The sequence below is a fragment of the Coregonus clupeaformis genome, chromosome 25 (assembly GCF_020615455.1).
Source record: "Coregonus clupeaformis isolate EN_2021a chromosome 25, ASM2061545v1, whole genome shotgun sequence".
In the NCBI taxonomy this organism is placed as follows: Eukaryota; Metazoa; Chordata; class Actinopteri; order Salmoniformes; family Salmonidae; genus Coregonus; species Coregonus clupeaformis.
This window is the reverse complement of record NC_059216.1, coordinates 25,658,694-25,672,893: the sequence shown is the minus strand read 5'-3', so window position 1 is coordinate 25,672,893 and position 14,200 is coordinate 25,658,694.

Genomic DNA, 14,200 nt, shown 5'->3' with positions numbered 1-14,200 from the left:
ACTATAAATTGGCGCTATTCCCTCAGCATAATAGCCAAAGCTCCTTGCATCCCCTGGTTCACGTAACGAAAATACATTATCATTCTAGAATTCACCAACTATTCGCATACATTACTGGTGTCACGCAAACTATAGAATAAATACTACATCAAATTGCAAACCATGACAGATAAGTTTGAGGCCGAATGGAGCAAGTGCGACACTCATGTGTCTAAAATAAGTACTCTAAGTGCTCAAGTGGACTCTGCTATGCAGCAGAATACCACCCTTAGGTACCATCTAGAGGAATTCCAGAACAGTCACGCGCTACAGCGTGACTACCCAGTCAAGCAACCAAGCTCCCAACCGGAGACCGGTACACAAAGGAGAGAAGAAGACAGAAGGTTTCAGACGTTGCCTCTCTCAGGTGTCCCTCAGTCTTCTCCTCTTGGCCATTCGGCACAGAGTAAAATGGCGTCTCCTCGCCAACAAAGCCAAAGCTTGGTTTCTCCTCTTGACCTTTCGGCCCACAATTCCCCACAGGATGAAGCCAACCCTTTCCGCGCACTTGGCACGGATCGCCTTGAAAAACTAGTCAAAAACGTCTGCACCTTTGACCCCGTTCCAGGTAAGCCAAACGACACTGAGACGTTCCTAGCAAACATAGAGGATGCTTTGGATGGCTACCCGAATGCTACGGATTCTGACAGGCTTTACCTGTTGAAGCGAACGTCGAATAGACACGTGACAAGGTTCATTCGTCTACAACAGCAACACGTGCAAAACGACTACGCAAACTTGCCACGGCTTTGAAAATAGAATTCAGTGGTTCTGCGACTCGTAAACACGACAGCTCGCTGGCTAACACTCTCAAACAAGCTCGGAATGAACACCTACAAGATTACTATCATAGGCTTCGTTCAGCCTACTCACTGAAACAGGAATGGAAGAGCTATTACCATTCAAAAAAAGTTTCTGTCGAACATTCCAACTTCATTACCTACTTGGGCCCTACAGCCCACGTTGGTTTGCCAATCTCAGAACTCAGAGAGCTTGCGAGCACAGCTTTTGAGGCATCAAAAGTGTGCAATGCTAAGAGCCCTGTAATCTTGGGTTTGAAGATTGAACAGGAGCACCCACTCCTGTTAGAGGGAGCGTTATCAGGTATTGAAGCGTTGAGTGATGACGCACAACAACGGTTTCTACCACGGTACCAATACCCACCGCGGTCAAAATAACTGTAAAGTACGTCGCCAGAGAAATGACTACCGCTACAATCAACCTGATCGTTACGTTCCTGCACCCAGCCCACACAACGTGTCAGAGCACAAGGGTAACAAAGGGTTCAATGTCTATCAAAACATCTCTAGAAATTCTACTAAGAGAAGTACTAAAGCTAGAAAAATGTGAGAAAAGGGAAAAAGATAAGTCACTATGACTAGATGTGGATTTGCCGGACAACCGGTCCGCCAAAATTAACACCATTTGCGAGGATGTAAACGATCAACTTACTCCCGCTCTCACTCGAGACCCTATCCAGGGCCGCTCGATCTAGAAACAAGCCCACAGGCTTTGTCTATAGACTCTGATACAAATGTTGCGAAGCAAAAGGTCAAAAACATTGCAATAGCCAATTCCACTCAAGACCCGATAAGTCGATCTGTTTTCACCATGAACACTAATGACACATCACGTCATTGCGAACAACCACTCCACTTTGTGGAAACCTGGGGGACTGCTATCCTGTCCTGCACAAATAGATTCAGGCTTGACAATACCGCTCATCTCTCAAACGTTGTTCAATGATCTCAAAAGGGCTTTGAACCCAGCTAAACGTTGGTTAAAAACGGAACGATGCGATACTAAACTTCGAGGTTTCACTCAGACTACCTCGCCTCTCACATTTCAGACTCATGCTGAAACTACACTTCCAAGACGTATCGCTTGTTCACCCTGTGTATGTTACCAGCCTCGAAAGTGAACCCCTGCAACTCGGAGCAGACTTGATGGATCGTTTGATCCCACTGATGGATTGGAAAACCAACCAAGTATGGTCACAGCTAACCGTGCCGTCTCCACTGACCGCACTGTCTTCTCCGAACATTAACTGCAACACAGTCATCCACGAGGGGTACCTAAAATAACCCCTTGGTAAACAGAAGTTGACACCTGGGACCCAAGGAGATATTACGATATCTCGTCACATTCAATTGACCATTATTTTCATGATTTCGAGCCAGCAGTCTCTGTGAGTAAGAAACTTCCCTCCTCCTTGGAGTCATGCGATACTGTAGCTGAGATTAACTTATCTTGTCCTTCTGAGACTTACGCAAGCACTGCGGCCGTCTCAGGAATAAAAGCATCAACGTGTGTACTCTGCTTCCGATGTTACATTTTCCGCTTTGAAGGGGACTGAAACCCCTTACAATGAATCTAACGGCGTCAGTCTCGCAACTGACCCGATGGTTCCCACTGGTGAAACACTGTGCCATATCGCAGAAAGATATCCTCGTCTCATTTCACAGGTACTGGAACGGTCGCCACATGCGGACGCTGTGGTGTCTGACAGGCCACGACAGCCACTGAGCGTTTTCAAGCACAAACACCAGGAGATTTGGTTGAACGGTTACAGCCAATCTACTAACTACGGGCTGCTGACAACTCGTACAAAGGGTCCAACCTTTTCGTTTGTGCCTTGGACACCAACACCCACCGCTGGTGGGGGGGTCACAAGACACAAAGGGGGGGAATACTAGCCCAGACCGATGATGAGCCTCGTCGAGGCCGGTGGGGGGGGGTCGAGACTACGTGCAACACTGTACGAGACCACCAGAGCAGGAAACAAATCTAGTTGTAAACTTCCCCATGAGAACAGAGAGGAGAGGACAAGCCCCTCGACAGGGATAACCTTAGAACACATCTGAGATATCACTGATGTGTACCACACTGGTCATAAAAGTAGTCCAATGGACTTCCCACCTCCAAAACAAATAGCAACAATAATCATTCCTTGCCATGTGTAGTTTCAACTGCAATGCAACGAGTAAAATGCTCTAGTCATTTATTCCGGTAGGAAAACATTTCAGAATACATCGGTAGGATAGCTGGTCCCCTTGAGTACCAGTACCAATGCCAGCAACAGTCAGTCCAGCCACACTCAGTAAGAAGGTTAGAGACCTAACAAGTCGAATTGCCCTTGGCAACAGCGACAGAGGAGTTAGTAGTCACTCAGATTGCAACACGTGGAAGGGAATCTCCCAAAACACTCTTCTGATGGTTAACACACATGCCACTAATAAATAGAACCCTCCATTCAGGAGGAAAGTTATTAGAAGTCATGAACCATGATCACACTGCATATATTTTGATTTGTTTAACACTTTTTTGGTTACTTCATGATTCCATATGTGTTAACCCTTGAATGAGTAGGTGATGTCCAAACTTTTGACTGGTACTGTATATAATCTCACTCATTGAGGAAGTTTGATTAACCTATGGCCCGTGACGCAAAAGTGGCGAGGGACAGGCGCCCTTCTCAAATCAAACAGTAATCTGTGGCACTCTGTAATGTTGTCAACAAGGCAGCATGATGCATCGTTCAGAAACATGCAACATCTCTTTTCCATAACATATATGTTCGAATTTCCAAACTAGTTTTCATCGGGAAGGCAGATAAAGCGTTTTTCAAAAGCAATCACTTTTCGCATGTGAAAACAGAATCCTACTTATTACTCCATGTACTTAACCTAAGTCACTTTGTTTTGAGCCGACTTCGCCGTCGGCCATGAGTGGGGCACCTGGCTCACGCCATGGAGGCAGCCCGGTTCCAAAACGAATGCAATCACTTTTCACCCAGTGCAAACTCCTTCCACTGGGGCAACCCGGGCCAGATAATCAAATCCCCTCATGCACTTAAACAGGCACCTTGTCAGAGACACCCCCCGACCCTGATAGACCTGTTCTCTCTCCTCCTTCTTTCCAAGTCAAACATTTTACATTTTAGTCATTTAGCAGACGCTCTTATCCAGAGCGACTTACATTGTTTTTTTTCATACTGGTCCCCCGTGGGAATCGAACCCACAACCCTGGCGTTGCAAGCACCATGCTCTACCAACTGAGCTACACGGGACTAAACCGTAGAGAAATGTATTGGTTGTCACAAGGGCAAGACCATTGGTTTTCCATTGCTGTAATCTGTGATCATGTTTCCTGTCTATCTATCTATAGATCGGTGAAGCAAGTCCCCGCAGCAATGTTGCAACATCTAGTGGAAAGCCTTCCTAAAGCAAAGGGGGGAACCAACTCCATATTAATGCCATTGATTTTGGAATGAGATGTTCGACAAGCATGTAGTGTAGTATATGGTAGAAAGAGTATGTGGCCTTTTCTCTAGCCTACAGGCTGGCGATAAAATAAATGACAATGTAATGAGACAGACACTTTGTACATCATGCAGATTTCTCAGATCAAATAGCCTAACCTAACAAACATATCCTAAAAACAGGAGAGGTCAAAGTAAAATGGACAATATGGAATGCATAATCAGGCTACTCATAACTGCTGTCCAGGAGTTTCACCCCGTGGCCTAAATTGTCATGATCAGTGGTTTCAAGTTTGTATCCATACATTTTTGACGAGCTGATCATAGCGAAAAATAAAATACTGATGTATTTCCCGCTGTGTAAACACATTGTAAATAGGCTCAGAATAACTCCTGATAAAGTTGGGTAGCTGATATTCAGAGCTTAAATAGCCAAATTGATTAGTCACTGGAATCAGGACTAACTAATAAAGCCAATGCAACAGCCTGTTTTACCAACGGTGGGCCTACCACATGGATGGGCATTCATAAAATTCCATTGCAGGCTGACATGGAAGGCTACACATGGACCGACGCCAACGTCTTTTGGACACTTTTTTTGGTCCTGTCCGGACTAGCAGTCTTTTTTTGTTGCAGTCCAGACCACCCTTGATTTCCACGTCCACAGACGTTGGTTTTTGGTCCAGTCTGGACCAGCCATTATTTGGCCCAAACATAGACGTCTATGTTTGGTTCAGATTTGGTCCGGTCTGGACTTGATTTGGTCTATATAAGGCTATATAAGGCAACAACGTGAGTCAATAAATAATGCACTTGATTTAGGCTAAATTATTGGATGCTAAATGTTTCTGATCAGTGATAGATGAGCAAACGAATAAATTAGCTACCACTTCCACTTGTCCAGCCAGAGATCAATTAACCAAATATACAGACAGAGATTCAGTTAAATAAAATCACATTCATTGATTATCAGACAAGTCACAGGCTTTTGGTCGGGAGTAGGAGAGGCTACTCCTACGCGAGTGAAGAGCAAAATCCACTTGTATATCATGCAGCAAAATGTTCTAGAATAAAGATGATCATTAGCACTCACCTCAATTTAGCTAACATTTCCCCAGCCTAATTGTTACCATATATCCAAACGGAGATTCAGTGAAAACAAAAATATGACATTGATTTATCTAGAAGAGTCCCCCACGCTTGTCTCAAAATAGCACGAAAACGCTGTCCTAAATCAAAATGGTTCAGATTTGGTGCGGTCTGGACCGGCCTTGATTTCAACGTCCACGGACATAGATTTTTGGTCCGGTCCGAACCAAATCTGAACCAATCATAAACGTCCGTGTTTGGTTCAGATTTGGTCCGGTCTAGACTGGCCTTGACATACGTAATCAGGTGAGTAAATTGAATTGCGATGCGCCTCAATGTTTCACACAAATCCAGTCAACCTGAATGTGTTTCTGTATCACCCATCCCTTTTCCCTGAACACATCAGCAAAGTCAATGAGGAAGGTATACAGATCAACACATTTGCAGTGAGCCACTACTGAACATCTTCAAGTCCACTATTCATCTCCAGAAGTGAAGCGTTAACACACACACTACCATGCTTTCCTTTCTTGTGCTGCAGGGAGTTACAGAACTGGAATTGAGATTGTAGAAAAATTTAAGATAACTCCCGTACGCGCACTTTTACTTCTGCACATTTACTATCAATATTTCAGTCTGAGACCTTTTCGAAGGCCCTTCTTTATTTTTTCCATATTCCTCTGTCACGCTGTCACGCTCGTTCATCAACGGGTCAGACCAAGGCGCAGCGTGATATGCATACAGTGGGGAAAAAAAGTATTTAGTCAGCCACCAATTGTGCAAGTTCTCCCACTTAAAAAGATGAAAGAGGCCTGTAATTTTCATCATAGGTACATGTCAACTATGACAGACAAATTGAGAAAAAAATTCCAGAAAATCACATTGTAGGATTTTTAATGAATATATTTGCAAATGATGGTGGAAAATAAGTATTTGGTCACCTACAAACAAGCAAGATTTCTGGCTCTCACAGACCTGTAACTTCTTTAAGAGGCTCCTCTGTCCTCCACTCGTTACCTGTATTAATGGCACCTGTTTTAACTTGTTATCAGTATAAAAGACACCTGTCCACAACCTCAAACAGTCACACTCCAAACTCCACTATGGCCAAGACCAAAGAGCTGTCAGAGGACACCAGAAACAAAATTGTAGACCTGCACCAGGCTGGGAAGACTGAATCTGCAATAGGTAAGCAGCTTGGTTTGAAGAAATCAACTGTGGGAGCAATTATTAGGAAATGGAAGACATACAAGATCACTGATAATCTCCCTCGATCTGGGGCTCCACGCAAGATCTCACCCCGTGGGGTCAAAATGATCACAAGAACGGTGAGCAAAATCCCAGAACCACACGGGGGGGACCTAGTGAATGACCTGCAGAGAGCTGGGACCAAAGTAACAAAGCCTACCATCAGTAACACACTACGCCGCCAGGGACTCAAATCCTGCAGTGCCAGACGTGTCCCCCTGCTTAAGCCAGTACATGTCCAGGCCCGTCTGAAGTTTGCTAGAGTGCATTTGGATGATCCAGAAGAGGATTGGGAGAATGTCATATGGTCAGATGAAACCAAAATATAACTTTTGGTAAAAACTCAACTCGTCGTGTTTGGAGGACAAAGAATGCTGAGTTGCATCCAAAGAACACCATACCTACTGTGAAGCATGGGGGTGGAAACATCATGCTTTGGGGCTGTTTTTCTGCAAAGGGACCAGGACGACTGATCCTGTAAAGGAAAGAATGAATGGGGCCATGTATCGTGAGATTTTGAGTGAAAACCTCCTTCCATCAGCAAGGGCATTGAAGATGAAACGTGGCTGGGTCTTTCAGCATGACAATGATCCCAAGCACACCGCCCGGGCAATGAAGGAGTGGCTTCGTAAGAAGCATTTCAAGGTCCTGGAGTGGCCTTGCCAGTCTCCAGATCTCAACCCCATAGACAATCTTTGGAGAGAGTTGAAAGTCCGTGTTGCCCAGTGACAGCCCCAAAACATCACTGCTCTAGAGGAGATCTGCATGGAGGAATGGGCCAAAATACCAGCAACAGTGTGTGAAAACCTTGTGAAGACTTACAGAAAACATTTGATCTGTGTCATTGCCAACAAAGGGTATATAACAAAGTATTGAGGAACTTTTGTTATTGACCAAATACTTATTTTCCACCATAATTTGCAAATAAATTCATTAAAAATCCTACAATGTGATTTTCTGGATTCTTTTTCTCATTTTGTCTGTAATAGTTGACATGTACCTATGATGAAAATTACAGGCCTCTCTCATCTTTTTAAGTGGGAGAACTTGCACAATTGGTGGCTGACTAAATACTTTTTTTCCCCACTGTACATGTTTATTTGGAACTAATAAACAAGCGACAAAACGACAAACTAAACGAAACGTGAAGTCCACGGTACACAAACAACATACCTCACACGGAACAAGATCCCACAACCCACTAGTGCCAATAGGCTGCCTAAGTATGGTCCCCAATCAGAGACAACGAGTGACAGCTGCCTCTGATTGGGAACCACACCGGCCAACATAGAAATACAAATCCTAGAATATACAACATAGACAATCACCACATAGAAAATACACACCCTGACTCAACAAATAAGAGTCCCCAGAGTCAGGGTGTGACAGTACCCCCCCCCCAAAGGTGCGGACTCCGACCGCACAACATAAACATAACAGGGTAGGGGCTGGGTGGGCATTCTGCCTCGGAGGCGGATCCGGCTCAGGGCGTGACGACCTCTCACTCTTCGCCTCCCTGTTGCGCCCCTGGTCTGGTCTAGACCTTGGCGCGTTGCTTCACCTCTCCTTCCTCCCACTATACTCCAAGCCCTGTCTGGACCCCTGTGGGAGACCCCGAACCTGGAGAGGGGCTGACGTCTGGGTCTGGACTGGAGCCGCTGACCGGAGCTGGACCGGGTATTGGTGGAGCGAACTGCTCTGGCTCCGGAGCGGAGCCGCTGACAAGAGCTGGATCAGGCACCGGTGGAGCGGACTGCTCTGGCTCCGGAGTGGAGCCGCTGACCGGAGCTGGACTGGACCCCGGTGGAGCGGATTGCTCTGGCTCCGGAGTGGAGCAGCTGACCGGAGCTGAACTGGGCACCGGTGGAGTGGACTGCTCTGGCTCCGGAGTGGATCCGCTGACCGGAGCTGGACTCGACCCCGGTGGAGCGGACTGCTCAGGCTCCGGACTGGAGCCGCTGACCGGATCTGGACTAGACCCCGGTGGAGCGGACTGCTATGGCTCCGGAGTGGAGCCGCTGACCGGAGCTGGATCAGGCACCGGTGGAGCGAATTGCTCTGGCTCCGGAGTGGAGCAGCTGACCGGAGCTGAACTGGGCACCGGTGGAGTGGACTGCTCTGGCTCCGGAGTAAAGCAGCTGACCGGTGCCGAACCAGGCACCGGTGGAACAGGCACGGGCCGTGCCGGACTGGACACACGCACCACTGGCTTGGTGCGAAGAGCAGGAACAGGCCGGACCGGGCTGGCGACGCGCACCACTGGCTTGGTGCGAGGGACAGGAACATGCCGGACCGGGCTGGCGACGCGCACCACTGGCTTGGTGCGAGGGGCAGGAACAGCCGGGCCGGGCTGGCGACGCTCACCACTAGCTTGGTGCAAGGGGCAGGAACAGGCCGGACCGGGCTGGCGACGCGCACCACTGGCTTGGTGCGATGGGCAGGAACAGGCCAGGCCGGGCCGGGCTGGCGACGCGCACCACTGGCTTGGTGCGAGGGGCAGGAAGAGGCCGGGCCGGCCTGGCAACGCGCACCACTGGCTTGGGGCGAGGGGAAGGAACAGGCCGGGCCGGGCTGGCGACGCGCACCACTGGCTTGGGGCGAGGGACAGGAACAGGCCGGGCCGGGCTGGCGACGCGCACCACTGGCTTGGGGCGAGGGGCAGGAACAGGCCGGACCGGGCTGGCGACACGCACCACTAGCTTGGTGCGAGGGGCAGGAACAGGCCGGACCGGGCTGGCGACGCGCACCACTGGCTTGGTGCGAGGGACAGGAACAGGCCAGGCCGGGCTGGTGACGCGCACTACTGGCTTGGTGCGAGGGACACGAACAGGCCGGGTCGGGCTGGTGACGCGCACCACTGGCTTGGTGCGAGGGACAGGAACAGACCGGGCCGGGCTGGTGACGCGCACCACTGGCTTGGTGCGAGGGGCAGGAACAGGCCGGGCCGTACTGGGAACACGCACCACTGGCTTAGTGCGGGGAGCAGGAACGGGTCGGGCCGTACTGGGAACACGCACCACTGGCTTAGTGCGGGGAGCAGGAACGGGTCGGGCCGTACTGGGAACACGCACCACTGGCTTAGTGCGGGGAGCAGCAACGGGCCGGACCGGACTGGCGACACGCACCACTTGCTTGGTGCGAGGAGCGGACTGGGTTCCTTTATTAACCCCCGCTCCTTCTGCTGCCTAACCAGCTCCTCTCGCCGTGCCTCTACACTTTCCTTCTCCCTTCTAGCCTCCTGTAGCGCCTCCCTCTGACCGAATAACTCCTGCTCCCTCTGAACCAATAGCCCCCGTAACATGGTGGCCTCCTGCTGCCTCGTCGTCCACACCGTGTGCCCCCCCCCCAAAATGTTCTTGGGGTTGCCTCTCGGGTCTCCGTCGTCGGCACTCTTCTTCCCGTGAGGACTCCTCCGGAAGCCCCCACGAGTTAGGGAACAGAAACTCGTCGTCGTCGTCATCCTCCGTGTAATACTGTTCCCACTCCTCTTCCCAAGGTCGTAGGGACCCAATCTGAAAACCAACCAGGTGCAGTGGTCGGGGCTCTTCTCTCTCGCTCCCCGACCACCCCTTTAGCCCCCCCCAAAAAATGTATTGGGGTTGCCTCTCGGGTCTCCGTCGTCAGCACGGTTGGCGCCGTTTCTCCTCTCCTGCCTGGGAATTTACCTTCGCCCATGGCCCCTTCCCATGACCACAATTTGCCCGCCTGTGACATCGCTACTCGCTCTTCCTGGGCACGCTGCTTGGTCCTCGTTTGGTGGGATCTTCTGTCACGCTTGTTTATCGACGGGTCAGACCAAGGCGCAGCGTGATATGCATACATGTTTATTTGGAACTAATAAACAAGCGACAAAACAACAAACTAAACGAAACGTGAAGTCCACGGTACACAAACAACATACCTCACACGGAACAAGATCCGTGTACAAATCCTAGAATATACAACATAGACAATCACCACATAGAAAATACACACCCTGACTCAACAAATAAGAGTCCCCAGAGTCAGGGCGTGACACACGCCAGTATTTACAGTCCAACCCCTAATTTCCTCTGCTCCAGTTCAAACTAAAAACAAATATACAGTCGCCAGCTAGATCAGTTAAAGAATGACCATGAATCACCTTGAAATATGCTAGTAGGTGGTTCCACCACCACCAACAACTAAGGTACACAAAGTTAATAGGGGCCTTTCTGGCCCTGTCACAGAAGACAGAAGTTGAATGCCATGACATTCTCTGAGATGACATCTGTATGTCGTTGTTGTGAAAACACAGTCAACTTTATGGAAACTGTGACCTAAAGTCTTTCTGTTGACCTAAAAAGAGGAGTGAAGCATCATGGTGGTTATTGATGGGTACTGAGCCCTGAGGAAAGAGAGCAGGTGGTCACCTTCAAGGCACAAAACATAAAACAAACGTTAACTTCATTGTCTACCCTTGGCTGTTTGCATCAACTTGGATCTTACAGCCTCCAGCAATCACAGCACTAACCCTAAAAGTGTTCATTGTGCCATATGCACACCAGACATGGGTCAAATACTTGAAAGTTGAGTACTGCGGAAATTCATAATCAAGTAAGTGCAGCTCTAATATTTGACATATTCATGTATAGTGGACACTCCACACCTTATCACCAAACACGATTTATTAACCATAATTCACCTTCACCGTTTAACCCCTAGCACTACATTACCATGGCCTTTTGGCCAGGGCCAAACGGTTAACCATATCAGTCCAGAGACCCCAGCAAAAATCTACTTTTTATTATCTGACTATTATCATTTATCTGCATGTCCAGCCCTTATATTTAGCCTTACAATGAAGTGTTTTACATGCACCCTGAAAGTGCAAACTCACCCTGGCATCATTACAGAAACAAGGAAACTGAGTTGGGCAACAGACATGCTTTGAGTGCTCTACATAATGGAATATGTGTGTTGACAAACATCTCATCATAAATCATTTTCCGGTGGTGCGATGGGTTGGAATGCTTCAGGTCACGTGTGTTTGCTAGGCATATGCCAGGTATATGCCGGATTGGGGGAAAGTGGTACTCACTTAGCAAGCAGCATGACGTCCTTTAGACATAAAAAAAGTTAATTTCTCATTCAATATGGCAGTTTTTCTTGTTCACAACTCACTGTTGCAATACACAGTTATAATACTTATTCCACTATACATCCAATTGTCATGGGTGTCAGTCCAATGCTGAAAACCCCCCCACTATACACAGATGCCCAAAGGACAGGACTGTCTGGCTATTTCACGCCAACAGTGCTGGAGTGCCGTTATGACATGATGGAAACCAGATGGAAAAGAACTGTGACATTGCATTAACACCAGTTTATACAGTACAGCAGACCAGTGCAGATCATGGCTTTACCCTGAGTTATCAGTGATCTCAGTTGATCCAGGCTGTAACAATGGAGAGATGGATTAGACAATTTGAGGGATTTGCGTGCCATTCACTTCACAGATGATTACAACGATGATCCCTCAAATAGTTGCATAAATGTTATAACTTTGCTAACTTCTGTTTGATTAACAATTTTGGGATGTTAACACGTTTGTTATTTGATATAAATAAATGTGGGACACAAAAAAAGGCAGTGTAGAACACCATTGCCCAAAATGCATTGCTCCAATAACTTTCAAAAGATTGTTCTGAAGTTTTTTTTGTGTCTTTTCCTACGAATTAAGGCACACTAAATCTGCTGAAATACTTTTTGTACATATTTGCACGAATTGAGTGTGAGATTGTGTTGCACCAGCACAGCCTACCCATTGTACCCGCGAGCTGTTGGCTAGAGTGCACGTGCCAAGACCATACTAGGCACATTTGCTATTTAATGCAACAGTTTTTGTGACAAAACTATTGGTAGTTTGTTGGCTAGAGCCCACCCCCCAGTAAATTTCAATCTGTCCCTAACATTTCCCTTTGCTCATCGTGTCCTGCCGCTCTCACACAGTTCAACCCCGGGGGCTTCATGTGTTTGGTTTCCCAGGGAGGGGAAGATCAAGGTTAGCCAGCTAACTTGCCTGAATATTCTGAAATCACTTTTTAGTTTTTAGAAATATAAGCTTGAAATGGGCATGGTCTAATTGACTTAGCAATCAAACACACATATCTATGTTTATCTTTCTTAAGGAACCAGAAAAGCAACTGTTATTTCTGGTTGTTTATCAAAGTTAGCCGGTTAACTCATTGTTCCTGCTTTGTACTATACCACTCTGGCTTTCTTGGCTCACTACGAAACTCCCTAAAGCTTACTGTATGCTTCCCAGTCGAAACAGTTTGTGCATAGGACTATATTACGTTTTTTCTCGTTTCGGTCTTTGGCAGGTTTATTTTCAGCTGTTCTTGCACACTAAATTTTTTATGGGCATGTCGAAGTTCGGTAGCAGAAGTCTAAGTCCCTTCGTCGGTGATTGGTCAACAGTACTACTTCTAGTAAGAGTGGGAACTGTGGACAGGATTATTCAATGAAGTGACTTCATTTAAGCATCCCGTCCATAGTATTGTTGTCATTCAATGAGAGAGGACTTGTTTTCATGCACATTATTTCACTTGAGAAATACTGCACGAAATATCTTAGATGTAAAATTGTACGACTAAGACCTCCTTGGCAAAAATGTCAAAATTACATTTTTTTTATTAGAATAATTCTGACTATTTTGAAGTAGTGTTCTGGCTATATTGTTGCTATGGTTTCTTTCTGAGGGACAAACAGCTTTTTTCTAGCTTTTCAAGCAAAGGTATTTTAAGGGAGTATGCCAGCACAGACGTTCGCTTTCGCCTATTCGAGTTCTATTAGGAGCAGTAAGAACCTAGTCTGCAGGCGCCTTTAGCCCACTTGGTCTTGGGGATTTCGGCAACTCAGCTCAATTGATGGTGAACCCTCTCTATCGAGCTAGAGAACAGTCAGTACAGTATATCATTATTCATACTGTACTTTCTCTGGTTCAAAGTAAACAAGGTAACCTTAAACATGTCATCCCTCAAGGGATGCAGTGCCCCCCCTTGGGCCAATGAGTGACAATTACTCAAATTTATGTTGCATGGATTAATGAGAGAGAGAAAAACAAACAATTAAGTATTTTTTCCCTCACTGGAATTCAAAACTTGATAGCTCACAATGGACGGGATGTCAGAGAACAGATTCCACTGGTTGATAGGGAGCTGCATTACAGGAGAAAAGCTAAGAAAACAAACTTAGTGGCATGTGGGGAAATGTATTTATTTAACAGGCAGATATGTCATCAGAGCTGTTGCGAAATTGTGTTATTTTTTACTCTTTTGGTCTAAATCTGAATCCCATTTTCAAAAAATATAGCTGCAAGCAGCAATTCTGGGGGCAATCGTGGGGTACAAAAACTCTAATTTACGGAAAGTCTAATGAGCAGCTTATAAGTCCTTATGGGAAACTTATTGCTCCTGAGGAGATGCAAATATGTACAAAATGTCATGACTGTAGCTCAAACAGGACAGGATATATGCTTGTTCAGTGTTTGGAATTTCAGTTGATTACTATAGCACGCCCTTGGGCCAATCAGTGTAATTT